The 21889-nt window shown below is 47.8% G+C and overlaps 1 pseudogene; it reads right to left on the bottom strand.

Moving 5' to 3' along the window:
* Positions 1-19141: 19141 nt before the first annotated feature.
* LOC120360363 (large ribosomal subunit protein uL11-like) lies at positions 19142-20076 on the bottom strand (annotated as a pseudogene).
* Positions 20077-21889: the final 1813 nt, after the last annotated feature.

Raw genomic sequence — 21889 nt, 5'->3', positions numbered from 1 at the left:
CAAAGTGCTGGGATTACAAGCATGAGCCACCTCGCCAGGCCCCCTTCTCTTTCAAACACCAGAGTCAGCCGGTTTTAGGTGTCAATTTGATTGGGTTAAGGAATGCCCAGATAGCTGGTAAAGCATTATTTCTGGGTGTGCTTGTGAGAGTAATCTCAGAAGAGACTGACATTCGTGGGTTTTGTTTTTGTTGTTTTTTGAAACAGGGTCTCACTCTGTCACCCAGGCTGGAGTGCAACAGTGTGAACATGGCTCACTTTAGCCTCGTCTTCCTCCGGGCAAGACCTCCTTCGCCTCCCACCTCACCCCTCTAAATGACTGGGATTGCAGGCACACACCACCACATCTGTCTGATTTTTTGATTTTTGGCAGTGACAGGGTGGTCTCGAACTCCTGGATTCAAGCCATCTGCCCACTCCAGCCTCCCAAAGTGCTGGGATTACAGGCATGTGCCACCGCAACCAGCCGAGACTGGCATTGGAATCAGTGAATTGTGTAAGGAAGTTCTCTCCTCTCCTATTTGGGCAGGTACCATCCAGTGGTCGGTGGGCCTGGAGAGGGTAAAAGAGCGGAGGAAAGGGGAATTCTCTGTCTCTCTCCTGGAGCTGGGACACCCATCTTCTCTTGCCTTGGACATCAGAATTCCAGGTTGTCCAGCCTTTCAGAACTGGGCTTAGCCACGCTACTGGCTTCACCACTTCTCCAGCTTGCAGATGGCATAGCGTGGGTGAGAGTGTCAGCCTTGATAATCTTGTGAGTCAATTCCCATAGCACATCCTCTCCTCACTTATCTGTATCACTGTCTGCCTGTCTACCTGACTGTCTGTCTATATCTCCTATTGGTTCTGTTTCTCTAAAGGATCCTGACACAATACACTGTTCCTCTTCATTTACCAAAACACAATCTTCATTCTGCAGGATTAATCTCTTGCCTAGACACTGGTGGGGCGAGCCTGGTCTGTCAGCGGGTGCTGTCTGCGCACAGCAGGAAGGTGTGAGCACATGCAAATGCTCCATGCTCCCCTGCGCTGCCTGCCCGCCCATGTGTCAGCTTGGCTTATCCCACGTCCTGTCCTGGGGCAGAGCCCAGCCCTTGTCTTTGTCCTTGGCCCTGGGCTCCAGGAGATGTTTACACTTTCTGCTTAAATCATAAGAAATTGGATCTGGCCAAGCACTTTCCCCAGATTTAGCCACTTAACTGGTTTCATTTGCAAATATCCAATCTATTCTCTTCAGATATAAACAGCACAAAGGGATGATTTGGTGGGTTTATCTGACACCAGCCCCATTCAGATACCGAGTCCGAGGTGCTGTGTGTGGACCATACACAGGGTACAAAAAAGTGGAGATGTCCCACAGGAGGCCACCTGCTTCCCGTCCACCCTCAGGGACACACCTGGCTCCCAAAGCTAAGCCTGAGGCTCCAACTACCTATCTCAAGGGGCGCCTGGGTCAGATGTGATGGCTCATCCCTGTAATGCCAGCACTTTGGGAGGCTGAGGTGGAAACATCGCTTGAGCACAAGAGTTCAAGACCGGCCTGGGCAACATACTAAGAGTCCATCTCTACAAGAAAGTTTTGAAAATTAGCCAAGCATGGTGGTCCTAGCTACTCAGGAGGCTGAGGTGGGAGGATCGCTTGAGCCCAGGAGTTTGAGGCTGCAGTGAACCATGATCACACCACTGTACTCCAGCCTGGGCGACAGAGCAAGACCCTGTCTCTCTCAAAAAAAAAATATCAGAAGGAAGCCTGAAGTTCAAGTGTTCCAGAAATATGGAGAGGGGACAATGATTTCTTTGAGCAACATGGGTACAAAAATATAGTTAGGTAGAATGAATAAGATCTAGTATTCGGTAACACAACAGGGTAACTACAGTCAACATTAATTACCATACATTTAAAAATAATTTTTAAAAATATTACCATCAATTTTAAAATAACTAAAAAGAAGCTGGGTGGGGTAGCTCATTCCTGTAATCCCAGCACTTTGGGAGGCCAAGGTGGGTGAATCCCCTGAGGTCAGGAGTTCAAGACCAACCTGGCCAACATGGCGAAACCCTGTCTCTGCTAAAAATACAAAAACTAGCCAGGCGTGATGGCCAGCACCTGTAATCCCAGCTATTAGGCAGGCTGATTGTGTTTTGGCAAATGAAGTTCAAGAGATTTGCTTGAACACGGGAGACGGAGGCTGCAGTGAGCCGACACTGTACCACTGCACTCCAGCCTGGGCGACAGAATGAGACTCTGTCAAAAAAGTAAAAATACAAATAATTAAAAGAGTGTAACTGGAATGTTTGTAACACAAAGAAATAATACATATGACCAGGCACACTGGCTCACACCTATAATCCCAGTGCTTTGAGAGGCTGAGGAGGGAGAATCACTTGAACCCAGGAGTTTGAGGCCAGACTGGGCAACATGGCAAGACCCCATCTCAAAAAAAAAAAAAAAAAAAAAAAAGATTTAAAAAATTTTAACAGAATGTGAAACATCACAGATGAGGGTTCTCTGAAGCAGTTTTTGAGAGGGACCCCACCCATTTTCCAGTACTGCCTGAATCCCAGAGAAATGTGCTCATTCATGGCAGAAAAAAAGGAATTGACCCTCCCAAATGCAAAGAGATTTGTAAGTTCTCTGACCTGACACATTCTTTTTTCTTTTCTTGAGACAGAGTCTCACTCTATCACCCAGGCTAGAGTGCAGTGGCATGATCTCAGCTCACTGCAACCTCTACCTCCTGGGTTCAAACAATTCTCATGCCTTGACCTTCCAAGAATCCAGGATTACAGGTGCCCACCACCACACACAGCTAATTTTCATATTTTTAGTAGAGATGGAGTTTCACCATGTTACCCAGGCTGTTCTCGAACTCGTGGCCTTAAGTGATCTACCTGCCTCAGCCTCACAAAGTGCTGAGATTACAGGCATGAGCCACTGCACCCAGCCAGAAGCATTCTTTCTGAGTTCCACAGAAGGATCCCCCATTGACCCTGAGACCTGCTCTCTGGGGCATCCCTCCTATTTCCAGGCCAGACTCTTTCCCTGGGTGAATATCCCAAGCTTCATTTGAAAAGAGCCGTAATGATGAGGCAAGAAGCCTTTGCCCGACCCTCCCCAAGGGCTGGCTGTGAACCTCGTCACTATTTTTAAAAGCTTTAGCTCAATGAGGTGGCACCAAGTCCAGATATTCACTTTTCTTGATTAAACTGAGAATGCCTTTGCCTTCCAGAAGGTGCAATTCCAGGCTTGGTGTTGGACTGGATTCAGGCTGGAGGGCTCCCTGGGCAGGGCAGCAATGCAAGTCAGCACCTGGTGTGGTGGCCCAGAATGCATTTCCTGTCCCCAGATCCAATGCGTGGACACACAGTGAAGGATGGAGTGAGCTGAGAATTGGCGCAGGAATTGGCCCAAACTGTGGGGCTTCCTTCCTTCCTTCCCTGGCCTGTTTCTAAGGATGCCTCCCTCATTCCCAGACCCCAAGGATGCCTCTCCAGCTTGCTTTGGGTTTTTGTTGTTTGTGTGTGCATGCGTTTTGTTTTGGTTTTTGTTTTGGGGGGTGTTTTTTGTTTTTTGTTTTTTGTTTTTGAGACGAAATCTGCTCTGTTGCCTAGGCTGGAGTGCAGTGGTGCAATCTCAGTTCACTGCAGCCTCTACCCCCAAGGTTTAAATGATTCTTCTGCCTCAGCCTCCTGAGTAGCTGGGATTACAGGCGTGTACCACCACACCCAGCTAATTTTTGTATTTTTACTAGAGACGGGGTTTCACTATGTTGGCCAGGCTGGTGTCGAACTCTTGACCTCAGGTGATCTGCCCGCCTTGGCATCCCAAAGTGCTGGATTACAGGCATGAGCCACCACACCCAGCCTGGTTTGAGTTTTAAGTGTCACCGGAGGCAGACTGGGGACTCCAGGGCAGAGACTCACTCTTCCTTAGTTACACTTCAGCCCAGCCGTGGCCATGACCCGTATTGTCTTCCCAAAGGCCATCAAAGCCATTCTGGTCAGCTGCAAAGTGAGGGGTCGGCTCTTGCTACAAAATTTGGAGGGTTGGCTGAATGCAGTGGCTCATTCCTGTAATCCCAGCACTTGGGGAGGCCGAGGTAGGAAGATCACTTGAGGCCAAGTGTTCAAGGCCAACCTGGACAATATAGCCAGACCCTGTCTCTAAAAATGAAAAAATTGGAGGGTCCTGGGATATCTTGGCCAATATGCTCTAAGATCACTCAGATCCACCCTCTTCCTTTCAGATGAAGAAACAGGCTGAGAAGGCAGGTGGACTTATCTGAGGCTACAGCAGGGCTTCCAGACTCCCAGACCCTCTTCCCTGGTGCAGAGACCACAGGATACCAGGGAATGGGTCACCTCAATAGACAGCTCAGGCACATAGTTAAAAGCACAGGTCCGAGGCTCACACTGTCCAGGCTCAGCCTCTGCTCAGCCACTTACCAACCCCAGGACACCCAACAGCCATTTAGCTCCCATTTAGTAGCTACTGGGCTGCAGAGAGTCCATTCATAAAATAGATAAAAAAAAGAAGCTGTTTCATACACTAGATGCCCAGTATCTGACATGCAGTGAAACACTCAATAAATTCTAGATATTATTGTTATTAATGTTGACATCTTTTATTGGGGTCTCTTTGTGAATGCAGCAAGTTTATAGGCTGGGGAAGAAATTGAGAGCACTTCTTTGCTATTTGTGGCCAAGCTTGTAAATCCGAAGGGTTGCCTTGGCTTGCTATTAGCATTCAGTTGTGCTTAGAGATACTGTATAAATTTCTTTAAAAACCTGTTTGTGCCAGGTATGGCAGCTCATGCCTGTAAACTCAGCATTTTGGGATGTCGAGGTGGGAAGACAGCTTGAGTCCAGGAGTTTGAGACCAGCCTGGACAACATAGTAAGATCCTGTTTCTTAAAAAAAAAAAAAAAAGCCTGTTTGTGATAACTATTCTAGACATAGATACTTTGACTTCAGTGGAAGAGGATATTTGACATTATTTCCTCCTGAATAAATAGATGTAAACCTTCATATATATATATATATATATATAAAACCCAAATCCCAGCCAGGTGCTATAGCTCACACTTGTAAACCCAACACTTTGGGAGGCTGAGGGGAGCAGATCACCTGAGGTCAGGAGTCCAAGACCAGCCTGACCAACATGGTGAAACCCTGTCTCTGCTAAAACTACAAAATTTAGCCAGGCATGGTGGTGGGCGCCTGTAATTCCAGCTACTCGGGAGGCTGAGGCAGAAGAATTGCTTGAACCCGGGAGGTGGACATTGCAGTGAGCTGAGATCACACTACTGCACTTCAGCCTGGGTAACAGAGTGAGACTCTGTCTTAAAAAAAAAAAAAAAAAAAAAAAAAAAAATCCCTTCACATTCACTTAGGATGGATATATATATATATAAATTTTTTATATATTTTTTATTTTTTAGAAAGGGTCTTGCAGAGGCTGGGCGCGGATGGCTCACGCCTATAATCCCAGCATTTTGGGAGGCCGAAGTGGGCAGATCATGAGGTAAAGAGTTTGAGACCATCCTGGCCAACATAGTGAAACCCCGGCTCTACTAAAATACAAAAATTAGCTGGGCATGGTGGCGTACGCCTGTAGTCCCAGCTACTCAGGAGGCTGAGGCAGGAGAATTGCTTGAAGCTGGGAGGCAGAGGTTACAGTGAGCCAAGATTGTGCCACTGCACTCCAGCCGCCTGGGGCTTGACAAAAGAGCGAGACTCTGTCTCAAAAAAAAAAAAAAAAAAAGAAGGGGTACTGCAGAAAGGGTCTCACTTTGTCACCCAGGCTGGAATGCAGTGGTGCAGTCATAGCTCACTGCAGCCTCAATCTCCCAGGCTCAAGCAATCCTCCTGCCTCAGCCTCCCAAGTAGCTGGGACCACAGGCACATGCCATGGTGCCCACTCAATTTTTTTAAGAATGTAAACTCTTATTCTGTGAAAATCCACCAATTGCAAAATATTATTAGAAGAAAAGTTGGTTATTGAAACTGCTGAAATAAGGAGAACTTTCTAGGGTAATGAAAATGTTTGATATCCTGATCTGTGTAATCTATTGATGAAAAATTTCATCAATGTATGTTTTAATATATTTTAATACCTATATTAAAACATACATTTCATATATATATTCATATATATATATACACATATATATATATATATGTATATATATATATATATCTCCATCCTAAGAGAATGTGAAGGGATTTTTTTTAAGACAGAGTCTCACTCTGTCACCCAGGCGGGAGTGCAATTAAAACCAAGCAAACAACTGGGGAAATTCTGGTAGCAGGATGGGATGTAAATGGAAGAAACTTTATCAAGTAAAAAATCCTGGGGAAGGGAGGGGGAGGCGAGAAGATGTGAAGGAGTTGGTCTCACCTTTCCTACTTTGGCATCAGTGGTTGGTTCCAAAATTAAAACATGATATTTTATATAGGCCAGGCATGGTGGTGCATGCCTATAATCTTAGCGCTTTGGGAGGATGAGGCTGGAGGATTGCTTGAGCCCAGGAGTTTGAGAGCAGCATAGCAAGATCTGGGCAACATAGCAAGACCCCATCTCTACAAACAAACAAACAAAACTAGCTGGGCATGGTGGTGCACACCTGTACACCTGCAGTCCTAGCTACTAGGCAGGAGGATTGCCTGAGCCCAGGAGTTCAAGGCTGCAGTGAGCCACAGTCCCACCACTGCCACTGCACTCTCTCCTGGGTGACAGAACAAGACTCTGTCTCTAAAACAACTCCTGCCCCCCACCCCGCATCACAAAAAAATACATTATTTTGTATAAGCAAAAAGAAGGGTTACAAAATTAAAACACATAATTTTTATTTATGATGATTTTTTTTTAGACAGGGCCTCGTTCTGTCGTCCAGGCTGGAGTGCCGTGCTGTGTTCACGGCTCCCTGCAGCCTCAAACTCCCAGGCTTAGTCAATCCTCCTGCCTCGGCCTCCTGTGTGGCTGGGATGACAGATGCATGCCACCACTTCCAGCTAATTTTTCTATTTTTTTAAATAGAGATAGCACTTTGCCATGTTGCCCAGGCTGCTCTCAAACTCCTGGGCTCAAGTTTGCCTGTGTGACAGAAGTCTGAAGCCCAGGTGCACCTTGCATAAAAACACCACAGATCCCAGTGTGATAGATCAAAACATGTTGATCCATCACAGATATACAATCATTCCAGAACAGAGTTGGGACTTGGGATCTGAAACCTTGGGTTCCCATGCCCAATCTGCCTTTATGACTGTTGTAGCTTTGCACAGGGCATCCACTGTCTGAGGCTGACCGAGTGTACCTATCTACAAAATGGGCATAACAGTAGCACCTCTCCCAAGAGGTTGTTTTGAGGGTACCATGATGCAGTCCATGTCATTTGGTTTTTGTTTTGTTTTGGAGACAGGGTCTCACTCTGTCACCCAGGCTGGAGTGTAGTGGTGCAATCACAGCTCACTGCAGCCTCAATTTCCTGGGCTCAAGCCATCCCCCTGCCTCAGCCTCCCAAGTAGGTGGGACCACAGGTGTGCAACACCATGCCCAGCTAATTTTTCTATTTTTGGTAGAGACAGGGTCTCACTATGTTGCCCAGGCTCGTCTTGAACACCCAGGCTTAAGCGATCTTCCCACATTGGCCTCCCAAAGTGCTCGAATTACAGGTCTGTGATCCACCATGCCCAGCCCCAAGTTGTTATTAGAAAGTTTTCACACGCAGCTCAGGGTGAGATTCAGGGCTCTCAGCCTCACACTGTGACAGATGAGCCCTGACACGCTAACAGAGAGGTCTGTGACAATTTTCTCTCTCCAGGGACCCAAATATTAACTTTTTTTTTTTTTTTTTTTTTTTTTTTTTGAGGCAGCCTCTCACTTTTTCACTTAAGCTGGAGTGCAGTAGCATGATCTCGGCTCACAGCAACCTCTGCCTCCCAAGTTCAATCAATTCTCCTGCCTCCTGAGTAGCTGGGATTATAGGCGCCCACCACCACACCAGACTAATTTTTGTATTTTTAGTAGAGATGGGGTTTTGCCATGTTGCCCAGGCTGGTCTCAAACTCCTGACCCCAAGTGATACACCCACCTCGGCCTCCCAAAGTACTAGGATTACAGGCGTGAGCCACCATGCCCAGCTCCAAAACATTAACTTATTGTACCAGATTGCAACTAGCCACAATCTGTCCCCTGGCTGGGAAGAACAATGATCATTTGTTTCTTAGCTTGTGGCCTAGCTCCCTGGAGAAGTGAATACTTAGATTTTGTTTTTTTGAGATGGAGTTTCACTCTTGTTGCCCAGGCTGGAGAGCAATAGCGCAATCTCGGCTTGCTGCAACCTCCACCTCCCAGGTCCAAGCAATTCTCTTGCCTCAGCCTCCCGAGTAGCTGGGATTACAGGGTGCGCCACCAGGCCCGGTTAATTTTCTATTTTTAGTAGAGATGGGGTTTCTCCATGTTGGTGAGGCTGGTCTCAAACTCCCGACCTCAGGTGATCGGCCTGCCTCGGCCTCCCAAAGTGCTGGGATTACAGGCGTGAGCCACTATGCCCGGCCAAATACTTGGATTTTTAAAGCCCCCCTTTTTTTTCCCTCTAGAACTTTAACATCATGGCCTCATAAAATAGACCGAGGTTTGAGGGGCAGGTGGAGAAGTGTGGAGACATGGAGAGGCAGGAGTTCTACAGCTGGTCCACCGTGAACCTTGTTTTATGTTTTTTCTATTTTGAAATAGGGTCTCACTCTATCACCCAGACTGGAGTGCAGCTGTGCAATCATAGCTCAGTGCAGCCTCGATCTCCTGGACTCAAGTGATCCTCCTGCCTCAGCCTCATGAGTAGCTGGGACTACAAGTGCGGCCACCACGCTGGGCTGATTTTTTAATTTTTTGTAGCGATGGTGTTCTCACTATGTTGTCCAGGCTGGTCTCAAACTCCTGGCCTCAAGTGATCCTCCTGCCTCAGCCTCCCAAAGTGCTGGGATTACAGGTGTGAGCCACCACAGCTGGCCTCAACCCTGCCTTTTGCCTCTCAATCCTTACTTCATCCTGGGATGGGGAAGATTCAGAGCAACATGGAGGTTAGTTGTGGTGTGGTGGGAAAGTTTCCCTGCTCTTCTAGGGGAAGTCCCCATGCATGTATAGAGGACAAACCGTGAGCCCAGGGCTGGCCCTACCTGGCCAGGCAGGCGTTCTAGGGGCTAATGAATACGCTTGTCTTAGCAGGAGTTGTTTTTGTTTTGTTTTGTTTTGTTTTTTGAGACAGTCTCTCTCCATGGCCTAGGCTGGAGTGCAGTGGCACAACCTCAGCTCACTGCAACCTCTGTCTCCTGGGTTCAAGGGATTCTCCTGCCTCAGCCTCCCAAGTAGCTGGGATTACAGTCATACACCACCATGCCCAGCTAATTTTTGTATTTTTGGTAGAGATGGGGTCTCACTAAGTTGGCCAGGCTTTTCTCAAACTCCTAACCTCAAGTGATTCGCCCATCTTGGCCTCCCAGATTGTTGGGATTACAGGCATTAGCCACTGTGGCCGGCCGGCAGGAGTTTTCATGGACAGGGGCAGGTGGCCAGGGGACAGTTGTCAAGTGGCAGCTCTAAGCCTCTTATCCAGGGACCCAAATAAGACATCAAATTCTGTAGGATGTCAGTTGCCCCATCCTCCTCCTTCCTGCCTCTTGCTGTAGTCACAGGCACAGCAGGAGGCCACTGAGGGCCCAAAGGCAAAACACACAAGATTTTGTCCCCCCACACCATGGCTCAGTTATGCAAGACAGCCTTCTGGAATTAAACCCTATCTCACCCTATTTTAAGGCTCCACGATGTCTACGCCATGAAAAGACACTCTAGCTGCCTATGTAGAAGTTCTCAAGAGAGACAGGACATGGTGGCTCACATCTGTAATCCCAGCACTCTGGGATGCTGAGGCAGGAGGATCACTTGAGGCCAGGAGTTCAAGACCAGCCTGGGCAACATAGTGAGACCCCATTTCTATTAAAAGAAAAAAAAAAAAAACACAGAAAAAGAAGTTCTCAGCCAGGCATGGTGGCTTACATCTGTAATCCCAGCACTTTGGAAGGCCGAAACAGGCAGATCACTTGAGGCCAGGAGTTTGAGACCAGCCTGGCCAACATGGTGAAACCCCATCTCTGCTAAAAATACAAAAATTAGCCATTCGTGGTGACAGGCACCTGTAATCCCAGCTACTTGAAAGGCCGAGGCAGGAGAATCGCTTGAACCCGGGAGGCAGAGGTTGTAGTGAGCTGAGATCATGTCACTGCACTCTAGCCTGGGTGACAGAGCGAAACTCCACCTCAAAAAAAAAAAAAAAAAAAAAAGATCCAGCTCTCTCCAAAAGACAGGCAGTAATGAATGCTGGCAAGGATGTGGAGAAGGGGGAACCCTCAAAACTCTTGGTAGGGATGTAAATTAGTATATATACTATAGGGAACAGTTTGGAGGTTCCTCAAAAAACTTAAAATAGAGCTATGATACGATCCAGCAATCCCACTGCTAAATTTATCCCAAAAGAAAGGAAATCAGTTTATCAAAGAGATCACTGCACTCACATGCTTCCTGCAGCCCTGTTCACAATAGCCAAGATTCAGAAGCAACTTCAGGGTCCATGAGCAGATGAATGGATAAAGAAAACGTGGTGGGCCAGGCGTGGTGATTCACGCCTGCAATCCAAGCACTTTGGAGGCCAAGGCAGGTGGATCACCTGAGGTTGGGAGTTCAAGACCAACCTGACCAACATTGTGAAACCCCGTCTTAAAAAAAAAAAAAAAAATTGGAGGTCGAGAGATCGAGACCATCCTGGCCAAGATGGTGAAACCCCGTCTCTACTAAAACTACAAAAAATTAGCTGGGCATGGTGGTGCGTGCCTGTAATCCCAGCTACTCAGGAGGCTGAGGCAGGAGAATTGCCTGAACCCAGGAGGCGGAGGTTGTGGTGAGCCGAGATCGCGCCATTGCACTCCAGGGTAACAAGAGCGAAACTCCGTCTCAAAAAAAAAAAGAAAGAAAGAAAGAAAGAAAACGTGGTAGCCGGGTACAGGAGCTCACGCCTGTAATCCCAGCACTTTGGGGAGGCTGAGGTGGGCAGATCACAAGGTCAGGAGATTGAGATCATCCTGGCTCACACAGTGAAACCCCATCTCTACTAAAGATACAAAAAAGTAGCTGGGCATGACGACATGCACCTGCAGTCCCAGCTACTGGGAAGACTGAGGCAGAAGAATTGTTTGAACCTGGGAGGTGGAGGTTGCAGTGAGCCAAGATTGCGCCATTGCGCTCCAGCCTGGTGACAGAGCGAGACTCTGTTGCAGAAAAAAAAAGAAAAAGAAAATGTGGTACTTATACAAAATGGAGTACTATTCAGCCACCAAAAAGAATGAGATTCTGTCATTTGCAACAACATGGATGGAACTGAAGGTCATTCTGTTAAGTGAAATTAGCCAGGCACAGGAAGACAAACTTTGCATGTTCTTCCTTATTCGTGGGAGCTAAATATTAAACTAATTGAACTCAGGCCAGTCTTGGTGGCTCAGGCCTGTAATCCCAGCACTTTGGGAGGCTGAGGCAGTTGGATCACTTGAGGTCAGGAGTTCAAGACCAGCCTGGCCAACATGATGAAATCCTGTCTCTCATGAAAATACGAAAATTACCAGAGCATGGTAGCTGGCGCCTATAATCCCAGCTACTTGAGAGGCTGCGGCAGGAGAATCGCTTGTGCCTGAGAGGTGGAGGATGAAGTGAGTTGAGATTGTGCTACTGCTCTCCAGCCTGGGCGAGAGAGCAAGATTCCATCTAAAAAAATTAAGTAAGTAAAACAAAATAAAATAATTGAACTCATAGAGGTAGAGAATAGAAGGATGGTTACCAGAGGCTGGGAAGGATAGGTGGTGGGGACGGGGAGTCAGGAGAAAGTGGAAACAGTTAACGGGTGCAAAAAATAGTTAAATAGTTAAAAAGAATGAGTAAGTATTGTATTTGATAGCAACAGGGTGTCTCTAGTCAATAGGAATTTAATTGTACATATCAAAATAACTAAGACTATAACTGGGCCAGGCATGGTGGCTCATGCCTGTAATCCCAACACTTTGGGAGGCCGACGTAGGCAGATGACCTGAGGTTGGGAGTTAGAGACCAGTCTGGCCAATGTGGTGAAACCCAGTCTCTACTAAAAATACAGAAATTAGCCGGGTGTGGTGGAGGGCACCTGTAATCCCATCTAATCAGGAAGCTGAGGCAGGAGAATTGCTGGAACCTGGGAGGTGGAGGTTGCAGTGAGCCAAGATTGCACCATTGCACTCCAGCCTGGGCAACAGAGTGAGACTCTGTCTCAACAAAATTACAGAAAGAGTTTGGGGAGCTACAAAGAGGGGATATCAGAGTTATTTTGCTCTGGACTGTGGCCATCCTTGCTGAAATCTGACTTCGTTTATTCCACGGAATTTGGGGAGGAGGGTGTATATGGAATAAATCTGTCTGGGATAGCTGCATTCAGCATTGCACACCCGCAATTAGGGAAATGATCACCTTCTGAGGACAGCTTGATCCAGTTGCCTACTTGGGGTTGGAAGCAAAGACAAACCGGGACCTCCACAAGAAGTCCCGTCCCCTGGACACAAACGGGGAGGATGGTGGCAGCATCTGGCTTCCTATTGCATGCAGATATCAGCTGGGCACGTGAAGTCCCATTTCAACACCTTCAGAGGCCATCTGCCAAGCGCAGCTATTTTAGATCCTAGAGCCGTGATCACATGCACTGAGTGGGTGTGAAGAGCTGGGCATCCAGGACTTTCCAGCCCAACCCCGTAGGGTCTTCTCAGCCCCAGTCTCTGGCTTCTGTCGACGTGGCTGTGAGGACAAGCTCTCTCTCCCTGCATTCAGGACTGTCTTGCCATCTGTGTGCAGGGTGAGGTCGGCCTTTCCTGGGGTGGTTGAAGAATCAGTGTGCAATTTGCAGTTGACTTATTACGTTATATTATATTAATTTAAATACAAACTATGTTGCTCAGGCTGGAGTACAGTGGCTATTCGCAGGTATAATCGCACTATTAATCAGCATGGGAGTTTTTTGCTGTTGTTGTTGTTTCTGAGACAGAGTCTTGCTCTGTCACCAGGCTGGAATGCAGTGGCACGACTTCTGCTCACCGCAACCTCCGCCTCCCAGGTTCTAGTGATTCTCCTCCCTCAGCCTCCCGAGTAGCTGAGATTACAGGCGTGTACCACCATGCCTAGCCGATTTTTGTATTTTTAGTAGAGACGGGGTCTCACCATGTTGGCCAGGATGGTCTCGATCTCTTGACCTCGTGATTGCCTTCCAAAGTGTTGGGATTACAGGTGTGAGCCACTGCACCCAGCCAACACGGGAGTATTGACCTGATCCATTTCTGACCTGGGTCGATTCACCTCTCCTTAAGCGCCCTGGTGGTTCCCTGCTCCTGGGAGGTCACCAACTGATGCTGAGCTCCTGGGATCAAACAATCTTCTCACCTCCCCCTCCTAAGGCATGAGCCACCCAGTGCAGTTGATATTTCTTATGTGCACCCAGAAATGTCATCCTGGTGACTAAGAAGAGAATATGATACCCCCGTCTGTAAGAGCCCAGTGTCCATGCTGTAATGGGGTTAAGTGTCTATCAATGCTTAGACAAAAAGTCTTCCATAAGAAGGAGTGAAATTCAGCCAGGCATAGTGGCTTATGTCTGTAATCTCAGCACTTTGGGAGGCAGAGGTGGGAGGATTGCTTGAGGCCAGGAATTCAAGACTAGCCTGAGCAACACAGCAAGACCCACACCTCACTCTCTACAAAAAATTTAAAAAATTAGCCTAGCATGGTTGCAAGTGCCTGTGATCCCAGCTACTCAGGAGGCTGAGGCGGGAGGATTGCTTGCGCCCACCAGGTCCAGGCTGCAGTGAGCTATGATAATATCATTGCACTGCAGCCTGGGTGACAGAGCAAGACCCTGCCCCTAATTAATTAATTAATTAAATAAGGCCAGGCACAGTGGCTCATGCCTGTAATCCCAGCACTTTGGGAGGCCGAGGGGGGTGGATCAAGAGGTCCAGTGATCGAGACCATCCTGGCCAACATAGTGAAACCCCATCTACTAAAATACAAAAAATTAGCTGGGTGTGGTAGCACATGCCTGTAGTCCCAGCTACTGAGGAGGCTGAGACAGAATTACTTGAACCCAGGAGGCGGAGGTTGCAGTGAACCGAGATCGCACCACCACCAGCACCTGGCAACAGAGCAAGACTCTGTCTCAATTAATTAATTAATTAATTAAAACATTAATAATAAAAATAAAATAAAGATCACCTGGGCTGCTTCAAACTCGAGTTATCCCTGTGGTCAGTGCTACAAAGCAGTGACCATCAACATTGACCAGTGTCTTTAAGAAGCTTCCATCAGAGGCTGCAGAATGCTATGCACAAGCCAAGACCAGCTGTAGCTTGTCTTGATTGGCCCACGAAGAGTTTGAAAAGAATTGTAACTAACTGCCAATGTTCAAACATTTGGAGATTTCCTGTGAAAAAAATCTGCGTTTTCCATTTCTCTTGCAAAATAAGAGCATCTGGTCACACGGAGCCCACTTTCAGGCCAATTAAGTGCCCAGGAGCTGGCCTACAAATGCAGCCACTCTCTTAGAGCTGGCCTCGGTGACCACAGGCCCCTCTGCCAGGGTCCGGGTCTGCTCAGGCCTGTGGACACCCAAATGCGCCAGCCCTACTGGAAAAGTGCAATTCCCAAAGTGTGTTCTGAGCCGGAAGGACTCCTCAGAGCTCCCGAGGAAGGCGTGGGGCCCCGGCCTGAGGCTCGCGGTGGCTGTCCCAATCCTGTCACCACCGCCGGCGTGTCGTTTGGGTTTGGTTTGGTTTTAGAGACACAGTTTTGCTGTGTGATCCAGGCTGAAGTGCAGTGGTGCCATCATAGCTCCCTGCAGCCCTGAACTCCTGGGCTCAAGTGATCCTCCTGCCTCAGCCTCCTGAGTAGGTAGGACCATAGGTGGCCAACACCACATCAGGTTCATTTAAAATTTTTTTTTGTAGCAATGTTGCCCCATCTTACCTTGAACTCCTGGCCTGAAGCAATCCTCCTGCCTCAGTCTCCCAAAGTGCTGGGATTATAGACTTGTACCATCCCACCTGGCTAATTTTTATTTATCTGTTTATCTATTTATTTATTTTTGAGACAGGTTCTCATTCTGTCACCCAAGCTGGAGTGAAATGGCACAATCATAGCTCACTGCAGCCTCAAACTCCTGGCCTTGAACGATCTCACTTCAGCCTCTTGAGTAGCTGGGATTTTAAGGTTTGTTTGTTTGTGTGTTTTTTTAATTCTTTCTTTATTTCTTCCTTTTTTTTCCTTTTCTTTTTTTTCTTTTTTTTTTTTTTTTGAGACGGAGTTTCGCTCTTGTTACCCAGGCTGGAGTGCAATGGCTCGATCTCGGCTCACCGCAACCTCCGCCTCCTGGGTTCAGGCAATTCTCCTGCCTCAGCCTCCTGAGTAGCTGGGATTACAGGCATGCGCCACCATGCCCAGCTAATTTTTTTGTATTTTTAGTAGAGACGGGGTTTCACCATGTTGACCAGGTTGGTCTCGATCTCTCGACCTTGTGATCCACCCGCCTCGGCCTCCCAAAGTGCTGGGATTACAGGCTTGAGCCACCGCGCCCGGCCTCTTTTTTTTTTTTAGACAGTTTTGCTCTTCTTGACCAAGCTGGAGTGCAATGGCACAGTCTCGGCTCACTGCAACCTCCATCTCCCGGGTGCAAGCGATTCTCCTGCCTCAGCCTCCCAAGTAGCTGGGATTACAGGAACCTGCCCCTATGCCTGGCTAATTTTTTTTGTATTTTTAGTAGACATAGGTTTTCACTATGTTGACCAGGCTGGTCTCGAACACTGACCTCAGATGATCCGCCCACCTTGGCCTCCCAAAGTGCTGGGATTACAGGCATGAGCCACCGTGCCCAGCCTGGAATTACAAGTTCATGCCTCAACACCTGGTTCATTTTTAAGTTATTTGTAGAGATGGGATCTTGCCATTTTTCCCAGGGTGGTCTTGAACTCCTGGCCTCCAGCGATCCTTCTGCCTTGACCTCCTGAAGGGTTGGGATTACAGGTGTGAGCCGTTGTACCAGACCCTGGTATGTGTCTGTGAGGGACTTCCCCACACGTGACCTCATCTGACCCTCAGAGGGAAAAGGGGCAAAGGTCATTACCTGCGGCGAGAGAGCCCTTGGGCCGGGTAAATGACCCATGGTATGTGCTGGAGCTGCCCTTGGGAGGGAAGGGACGCAGGTCACAGGACAAGGTGATGTGGTCGGGACACTGTGGGACACTTACTGATCCGGGGTGAAAGTAAGAACATAGGGAGGATGGGAGCGTGGGGTAATAGCAGAGTGGGTGAGAGGAGAAAGTGGAGGCCAGGCCTGAAGACAGAGGGGGAAAATGGTGGGAGGTGATGGGAGGTGGAGATGCCAGCCTGGCCTAGCCGCGACTCAGAGCTGTGGCAGCGGCACCCCCTGGTGGCCATGCGGGAGCCTGCTCCTCCTTCCCCAGGATTTGACTCCCCAGGCAGAAATGATTCAAATCAGGTGCCAGGCACCGTTCAGTGTACACAATACATGGTGTTTCCTTTTTAAATTTTTTATTTAAAAGATTATTTAAAACGTTTTTTAACAGGCAGTTTTCCTTGGGTCTTGAAGTCTTAATTTCTTTTTCTTTTTTTCTCTTTCTTTCTTTCTTTCTTTTTTTTTTTTTTTTTTTTTTTTTTTGAGACAGAGTCTCATTCCGTGGCCCAGGCTGGAGGACAGTGACACAATCACAGCTCACTGCAGCCTCCACCTCCCACCTCCTGGGCTCAAGCAATCCTCCCACCTCAGCCTCCCAAGTAGCTGTGACTACAGGTGCACACCACCACACCCACCTAATTTATATATTTTTTGTAGTGACAAGATCTCCTGCTGCACCCAGCCTGTGTGGGTGTTTCTGCGAAATCTTAAGTATCTCTCACAACAATCCAGTGATTGCCACTATTATCACTATCCCTTTTCACAGCTGAGGAGACCCAGGTTCTGAGAACTGAGGAGATATATATATATATCTCCTATGCCAGTGCTATACTGGGATTTGAGCAAGACAGGACCACCCCAACCCACTTCAAAAACAAAAGTAGGCCTGGTGCGGTGGCTCATGCTTTTAATCCCAGCACTTTGGGAGGCCAAGGCAGGAGGATCACTTGAGGTGAGGAGTTCAAGACTAGCCTGTCCAATGTGGTGAAACCCCGCCTCTACTAAAAAATACAAAAATTTGCTGGGCGTGGTGGCTCATGCCTGTAATCCCAGCTACTTGGGAGGCTGAGGTAGGAGAATTGCTTGAACCAGAACTCAGGAGGCAGAGGTTGCAGTGAGCCAAGATCATGCCACTTGCACTCCAGCCTAGTACAGAGTAAGACTCCATCTCGGAAAAAAAAAAAAAAAAAGCCCCCCAAGGGCAGCAGGAAATCGGGCTCTGGCCCCAGATGCATTTGTGATTAAAGGGATTAGACTCTTTGCAGCTCCTGTTAAAATCAGCCACCACGTCCAGGGGGTGATCCAAGAATTCTCTGCAAAGTCTGTAAAATGACATCGTTGGTCTTGCTTCCTTTAACAACAGACTTTCACATTTTTGTCTTGACATGTTCCTTCTCAGCATGATTTTTGAACAAATTGGCAACTTTGAAATGTAAAACAGTGAAATGTGGAATTTTCTCCCAGAGAAAACTTTTCCAGAGAGAACTTCTCTCTCTCTCTCTCTCTCTCTCTCTCTCTCTCTCTCACACACACACACACACACACAGACACACACATCAATTGAGAACCATATGCTAAGAGCAACTAGGTTTATTTCACAAAAGAATAATGTCTTGGCTGGGCACAGTGGTTCATGCCTGTAATCCCAGCCCTTTGGAAGGCCGAGACGGGCAGATCACTTGATTTCAGGAGTTCGAGACCAGCCTGGGAAATATGGTGAAACCCCGTCTCTACAAAAAATACAAAAATTAGCCAGGCATGGTGGCGCGTGCCTGCAGTCTCAGCTACTCGGGAGGCTGAGGTGGGAGAATTGCTTGAGCCTGGGAGGTGGGAGGTGCAGTGAGTCCAGATTGCACCATGATGGCACTCCAGCCTAGGTGATAGAATGAGACCCTGACTCAATAATAATAACAACAACATCTTGAAATATCTATTTCTGTCTTGTCCCTGCCACTGGAGACAAGAGTGAGCCAGGTTGCATTTTTTTTCCTGGTTCCTCACTCCCGGAGGCAGCCAGACCATTGGGTTCTGAGCTCCTTGTCCCCAGGGAGTTAAGATGAACATATTAGAGTCAGATTGCTTCGAGTCTGAGCTCTACCATTTGCTAACTTTGGGTAAATCATTCAAGCCTCAGTATCCCCATCTGTAAAACAATGAAGATTATCAATGTAACTACACTCTACGTGAAGTAGATGGCAGATCACAAGGGTGTGCGTCACACAGAGGGAGCCCAGCCCATTAATAGTTATTATTGGCTGAATACAGTGGCTCAGACCTATAGTCCCAACTACCTGGGAGGCTGAGGAGGGAGGATCAGTTGAGGCCAAGAGTTTGAGGCTGCAGGGAGCTATGATCACACCATTGTAGTCCAGCCTGGTCAACAGAGCAAGACCCCATCTCTGAAAAAATAGTTGTTATTATTATACTTTTTTTTTGAAGGTCTTGCTCTGTTGCCCAAGCTGGAGTGCACTGGCATAATCACAGCTCACTGTAGCCTCAACCTCCCTGGCTGAAGCAGTCCTCCCACCTAAGCCTCCCAAGTAGCTAGAACTTCAGGTGTGCACCACCATGCCTGTCTGGCTAACTAAAAAAAAAATTTTTTTGGCCAGTTGTGGCCACTATGTTGCCCAGGCTGGTCTTGAACTCCTGAGCTCAAGTGATCCTCCAGCCTCAGCCTCCCAAAGCACTGGGATTACAGGCATGAGCCACTGCACCTGCATTGCCCAGCACTTTGGAAGGCTGAGGCGGGAGGATCTCTTGAGCCTAGGAGTTCAAGACCCCCTTGGGTACCATAGTAAGACCCTGTCTCTACAAATATATATGTATATGATATATATATCAGTTGTCAAATGATCCTTTATTGAAAATTTTTCCATTGTGCTTGACTAGCTGGGCATTCACGACACCACTGTTGATGTCATCTATGATGTCATGAGGGTGGCAGCCATCAGCATTGCAGCCCACAGACTGGGCAGTCCCCAGAATCTCTTTAATGGTTCCAGAGAGTTCTCTGGCTAAAGATCGGTGCCACATTTGTCAAGCAATGCTGACAGTCTCATCAAAAGTTATTATTTCTGGCCAGGCACAGTGCCTCACGACTGTAATCCCAGCACTTTGCAAGGCCAAGGTGGACAGATGGATTGTAGTCAGGAGCTTTACACCAGCCTAGCCAACATGGGGAAACCTGTCTCTACCAAAACATACAAAAATTAGCCAAGTGTGATGGTGCACACCTGGTGCACACCTGTAATCCCAGCTACTCCAGAGGCTGAGGCAGGAGAATCACTTGAACTCAGGAGGCAGAGGTTGCAGTGAGACGAGATTGCGCCACTGCACTCCAGCTTGGGTGACAGAGTGAGACCCTGTCTCCAGAAAAAAAGAAAACAGTGATATTTCCGCTGTGTTAAATGTTTTCTTGTTTCTGTCACTTGGCAATTCCTTGAGGGCTTTGACGATCAGGGCAGAGGCAGAAAGTACCACCACAACCTGGGCCTGTTTTGGATGGTCAGTTTCACTGTGATCCTCAGACCCTTTCAGTCACCAGTGGCCTTGGCAATGTCATCACCAGCCTTTTTTGAAGACAGAACCAGGGGTCTGATCTTGGGGGCCAGCGCAGACGTGACACCAACTTCACCCCTGGTGCACCTCAGGTATATGACTTTGATCTCACTGGGGTCAAATTTCGGCAGCACGCTGGAGGCGGCTGGTGTCAGATGAACCCGGATTTGGGATGACCAAAGGAAGTTGCACCTTGGCCTCCTCTGAGCCGAAAGCCAAAGGGAAAAAACATTTTTACATTAGCCAAGCATACACTTGTTGTCCCAGCTACTTGGGAGGCTGAGGCCAGAGGATCACTTGAGCCTCAGAGGTCAAGGCTACAGTGAGCTATGATTGCACCACTGCACTCCAGCCCAAAAGACAGCGTGGAACCCTGTCTCTAAAAAATAAATAATGAATGAGTGAATAATTGTTTAAATTAAAGAAATATAAAAAGCTTAAGAGTTGGGCCCCAGGGGAGATTGCTTTGACCCCAATCCCAGCTCAACTGCTGTCTGCTAATATATTTGCCTTAGTTTTCTCATCTGAAAAATAGGAATAAAGCCAGCACCTGTGTAGATGGAGGATCACCGCTTATGAGTGAATGTGAAGTGCTAGGAACAATATCTGATGGCATCAGAAGCAGCAGCTTCAAGTGAGCCGTTGTGGCCAGGCACAGTGGCTCACACCTGTAATGCCAGCACTTTGGGAGCCCAAAGCAGGCAATTGTCTGAGGCCAGGAGTTCAAGACCAGCCTGACCAACATGGTGAAACCCTGTCTCTACTAAAAACACAAAAATTAGCCAGGCGTGGCAGTGCACACCTGTAGTCCCAGCTACTCAGGAGGCTGAGGCAGGAGAATCACTTGAACCCTGGAGGCAGAGGTGCAGTGAGCTGAGATCTCACCACTGCATTCCATCCTGTGCAACAGAGCAAGAATCTGTCTCTAATAATAATAATAATAATAATAATAATAGGCCAGGCAAGGTGTCTTATGCCTGTAATCCCAGCACTTTGGGAGGCTGAGACAGTTGGATCACAGATCAGGAGATCGAGACCTGGCCAACATGGTGAAACCAGTCTCTACTAAAATACAAAAAATTAGCTGGGCATGGTGGTGTGTGCCTGTAGTTCCAGCTACTTGGGAGGCTGAGGCAGGAGAATCGTTTGAACCCAGGAGGTGGAGGTTGCAGTGAGCTGAGATTGTGCCATTGCACTCCAGCTTGGCAACAGAGCAAGACTCTGTCTCATAATAATAATAGTAATAACAAGGCTGGGCACGGTGGCTCAAGCCTGTAATCCCAGCACTTTGGGAGGCCGAGGCGAGTGGATCACGAGGTCAAGAGATCGAGACCATCCTGGTCAACATGGTGAAACCCCATCTCTACTAAAAAAAATACAAAAGATTAGCTGGGCATGGTGGCACGTGCCTGTAATCCCAGCTACTCAGGAGGCTGAGGCAGGAGAATTGCCTGAACCCAGGAGGCGGAGGTTGAGGTGAGCCGAGATCGCGCCATTGCACTCCAGCCTGGGTAATAAGAGCGAAACTCCGTCTCAAAAAAAAAAAAAAAAAAAAAAAAAGGTAATAACAATAAAATAAAAAATAAAGCGAGCAGTTGTTATTGTCATTTAAGACATTGACCTGCTACTCTAGGCCTTAGTGTTATTATTAGTAAAATGGTAATGGTCAGCGGCCTGGCATGGTAGAGAGAATCAGTATCACAGCCCTAGTGCCAGCTTGGTCTCCAAGTAGATATTATGGATTTGCTTTCTTCTTTTTGGGAGGAGGATGAGCAATGAAGTTTCACTCTATCGCCCAGGCTAGACTGCAGTGGTGCCATCTCGGCTCACCGCAACCTCCGCCTCCCGGGTTCTAGCGATTCTCCTGCCTCAGCCGCCTGAGAAGCTGGGATTACAGGTACACACCACCACACCTGACTAATTTTCGTATTTTTAGTAGAGACAGGGTTTTATCATGCTGGCCAGACTGGTCTTGAACCCCTGACCTCAGGTGATCTGCCCACCTAGGCCTCCCAAAGTGCTGGGATT

The sequence above is a fragment of the Saimiri boliviensis genome, chromosome 20 (assembly GCF_048565385.1).
Source record: "Saimiri boliviensis isolate mSaiBol1 chromosome 20, mSaiBol1.pri, whole genome shotgun sequence".
NCBI lineage: Eukaryota > Metazoa > Chordata > Mammalia > Primates > Cebidae > Saimiri > Saimiri boliviensis.
This window is presented reverse-complemented; position numbering and strand designations above follow the sequence as displayed.